Here is a 5,000-nt window from a genome sequence, read left to right as displayed (position 1 = left end):
GACAATAATTTTGTTAACTATAATGATAAAAAAGGGTAATGATGATAAAAAATATAAAAAAACAACAATGATAATAAAAGAACAAAAATAGAAATATTGATAACAATAATAACCATGATCATGCAGATGATGACAGTGATGATGATTATAATGGTGATAGTAGTAATAATGGCAAGAATCATAATCATATTCATGATTATAGTAATAGCAACAAAAATATGAATCATTATAGAAAAAAATATATATTGATAATGATAATATCCATAATATTGATGATAACATCAACGGCAATTATAGTAAAAACATAATTCATTTTGACAATGTTATTGAAAGTAAAAATCATAATGATCATCAAAAAATCATAATATCATTAGTGCACAGAATATGACTAACAAAGGTAATAACAATATTAGGATTATTAATAATAAAATCAAGAACAAAAGAAAGAGTCATAGATGTAGTAATAACCATAATGACAATAAAAATAAAAATAAGTAATGATAAGCGTTAATGATAATCGTATGATAATTATAATGATGAAATTATTAATGTAATCACAGAAATTACATTAATAATAATGTTAATGATGATTCATATAGTAATAATAAAAATAATGATAATAATAATTGTAATTTTTATCATCAGTATTGTTATTATGAATATCTTTATGTTATCATTATCAAAATTATAATAATGATAAAAACGTTAAAAAAATGTTAATGCTGACAATGATAACAATAATGATAATGATAATAGTAACGACAATATTATTAAGAATGATGATATTAGTAATAATAATGATAATAATAATGATAACAACAACAATGAAAAATCAGTTAGAGTATCCATTTACTTTCATAATAAATGATAATCATCGCGACAATAATAACGACAGTAATGATAACAGCACTAAAAGTAATATATTTATTATTGAGGAATAATGATAATAATAAACAATAATAATGATACTACTACTATAACAATAAAATTATAATAATAATTTTAATCATAATAACAATAAGGATATTAATAATAACTATGATAACAGAAATATGATTATGATAACAATGACGATGATGATGATAATGATTATGGATAACCAATCATTTATGAAATACTTGTATATGATATAATTATCTATTAGTTCCATATTGTTTCTCTAACGATAATACTGGTCGAAAAAAGACCGTTCTCAAGGCCAACGAATATCACACTCGCAGGTCAGGACGCGGCACAGGAGTCGCTTTTGGAGCGAGTGGTCCCAGACCTTGAAACTCTACGTGGTAAAACACCCACCGTTCACACCAACACTTCCGACATTTCTGACTGCTGAGATTAGTGAGTGGGAATTGAACAATGCACTAAGCAAAGGCAAGGCGTCCGCCCTAAGTGAAGATGGAATTACCTATAGTGTCCTTCGCCTTATAGCCCAGGTACCTGGTAATCCCCTTTAGCACCTGTACAGGTTGAGCTTGTCACAAGGTATTCTACCTGACTCCTGGACGTGCAGTCTAATCATCCCTATACCGAAACCAAACACTGATAAACACCGCCCGATTTCACTAACCTCATGTTTATGCAAAGTCCTAGAAAGGTTACAAGGTAAAGTATCTCACAGACTGCACGGACTCTTACCGGGACGTAGTACACAACATTGCTTTGCAGAGTATTTTTCAAGCTTTAATCCAGGGAAGCACAGTTTTTCTTGATCTTAAGCCAGCTTTTGACATTGCAAACAGAGGAGTTCCACCTCACAGCCCTTTGAACTTGGGACGCCACAAGGAGTTCTCAGCCCTATGCTGTTCAATGTCCTTATGCACAAATTGGTGACAAATATTCCACTTGGGGATGGGGAATCTATTATATGTTATGCTGATGACATATGTGTCAGTGCATCATCATATGAAAGAATGCCAAGAATTCTCGACGAACACATAACTGAGAAAGCAATGGCTCTCAACCCGGGCATTATACCCCCACCCACGTTTCACATAGGAAACCAGGAGCTTAACATGTGTTATAAGTATAAATATCTCGGGGTGAACGTAAATGATGCAGACCTGATCACTTCTCTGAAGAAGAGACTGGGAGAGATTGAAACCGCTGAAAGTCCTAGTCGGAAAGGGACATGGCATCAATGTTAAGCTCGCTAGATTGTTTTACTTGGCTTTTATAAGGTCAGTTGTACACTACCATGCACTACACTTATTGTAGTATAAGGAATCAGAAATAAATAATTTGGAGATAGTACAAAACGAAGCTATGAGGATTATCCCCGGCGCCCCGAGAACAGCAAGGACAGTGAACATGAGATCAGAACTAAACACCATCCATTTTTGATAGAATAATATTTGTTTGGGGTCAGACCTCAGAGTGAACACTTGTACCTCACATATTTCCAAAAAACAGCTGCAACATAAAATCACGCAAGCAGACGAGGCTAATCAGACACACGAGCGTTCTCTGGTACACAAAATTTGCATGAACATTGCCAAGCTTAACGTCCCCATCAGTAAGATACCAACAGGTCGATCCATTCCCCCGTGGAAAAAATCATCAGTGATTGGCACTTTACATGTCTACCGCAAAAACAAAACAAAACAAAACAAAACAAAAAATAGTGTACCAAACTGTGTTGAAACAAATTGCTTTGGCGACGGTAAAGGAACACTTAGAATTTATGGGCGATTGTGTACGAGTGTTACGCTGACGGATCCGTACAGTCTGGATACAAAACTGGTTGTGCTTGCGCTTTATACAAAAATGGTTTATTGCAACATCACGTTCATATGAGAGTACAAAATTGGGCCAGCACTACTCAAACGGAGTTGGCAGGTATACTCCTTGCAACAGAATACTTAATGTCTCGGGGCTCTGGAGTAGTTTTTTGTGATTCTCAAAGCGCTCTTCAGACACTAAGTTCCTTCAAAACAGATGGTGATGAGGAAATTGTGACCTGCATTAAGCGTAACGTAACTTAAGCAAGAGAGCGCAATTTTATCATTCAATTTGTATGGATACCATCTCATGTTGGTGTACGTAAGCACGACCATGTAGACAAATTGGCGAAAGAGGCTTGTAGCAAAGATATTGTAAATATAGATCTTGGAATGCCTCTTGCTAGTGTTGCACATATAGTAAAAAGTTCTCATAATGAAGAACTGATAGATCTGACGAGTTCACAAAGGCCTGAAAGCTGTAGTATAAGGCACTACGATCAGTATAGAGATTGTAAGCCCTCCTATGGGTGGCGCCGAAGGAAAACCAGACAATGTGACGTGGTTATTGCCAGAATACGTTTAGGTTATAGAATGTATTGGCAACTGCAAGGTGCAAGAAGTGCAGATTAATCTAGATGTAGACTGTGTAGCGAGGGAAATAAGCGAACGCTTGAGCATTATATCTCGGCGTGTCATGTCATACAGCCTTTCAGACCAACTAACATGAGGTATAAAGAACTATGTGATTATTTTATAGCATCTGATACATTGGAAGATATACTCATGCTATATCCTAATTTACTATGTAAAACTATCATAATCATCAGGCCTATCTTCCGGCGCCTATGACTCCGCCCCTATTTATAGGGGCGGAGTCAAATATAAGCAACTGCACCTGGCTGATGAGCGCGCGGAGCACCTCTGCCCGTTTTAAAACTGGAAGAAAATGGGAAGCTCAAAGTTGATGCTGCACTGTATGGTGCAATATTATTAACTTTGATGATGTTAATGAGGATATTATTGCACTAAGTACTAGTTTAAAAGTATTTACGCACGCGCGCGCGTGTATGTGTGCAAATATGTATATATATTATATATACATACAGAAATGTGTACATACATACATACCTATATATACACTATACACACACACACATATATATAATTAAATACATATGTATACACACATGCATATATATATGATATATATATATATATGTATATATATATATATATATATATATATACACACACACACACACACACACACACACACACACACACACACACACACACACACATATATATATATATATATATATATATATATATATATATGCATTTATGTATGTATATATATATACATATATATGCAGAAATATATTAAAAATATACACTACTACCATATATAACAATATAGAGTTTAAGGTTTTTATGCTTTCGTATTAATAGGGCTACGGCTAAGAAGAGCGAGGTTCAGGTTTATCTTTCGTATGTATACATTTTTATGCGATATATCATGTAAGGCTAGTTACTGTTTTTCTTATATCATTTATGCTTTAATCTTGGGCAATATTCAGGCCTCAAAAAGTGTTCCATGACGAATAATATACGGGGAAGTATCTCATGTTTTATTTACAGAATGTGTTCGAATGGTTAAAAGAATATTATGAAAGTTTATATTGGGTTTTACATAATCATTTTACTTATTATGTATGTATACACACGTAAACTTATATACCCTTTTGAATGTAGTTGATAGCAAACAATAAATAGTGTCATTTTCAAAATATTTAAAGTGTGACCTTCGAAACCATTGTCGATGGACGAATGGAGAAGTATGATGGGAGGCGCTTCGGGCCCGCGCATTTTCAACTGATTTCGATAGTTTTCCGTCGTTTGATTTGTAATTTGAAGATGTTGATAACTAACAACTTGTATTTATTGTTATTTCCTAATGTTACATCAGTAAACCAGTGATTTGTTAATTGATACAATTCAAAAACAAAATCAAATTCGTCAACTTGAGTACAATTCCTAGGAATGGCGGTGGAGCCGCACCTGTGGCAACAGCGTAGAAGCATCGGTAACGTTGCTGTCGCGATCGGCCCGGAGAATGTCGCAAATTAAAAATACGACACTTTCTAGTGTAGTACTACAGTCCGGTGACGGCGGAAAAAAGGCCTATAGAATACACCGCAGAACACTGTTATGTAAGCACAAAGGCAAAGGTAGATCAACTTGGGTCATATACGTTTGCATGCTGTATGACATATTCCC

Source organism: Penaeus vannamei, chromosome 20 (genome assembly GCF_042767895.1).
Source record: "Penaeus vannamei isolate JL-2024 chromosome 20, ASM4276789v1, whole genome shotgun sequence".
Classification (NCBI taxonomy): domain Eukaryota; kingdom Metazoa; phylum Arthropoda; class Malacostraca; order Decapoda; family Penaeidae; genus Penaeus; species Penaeus vannamei.
The sequence above is the reverse complement of the archived record's forward strand: the minus strand, read 5'-3'. Positions refer to the sequence as shown.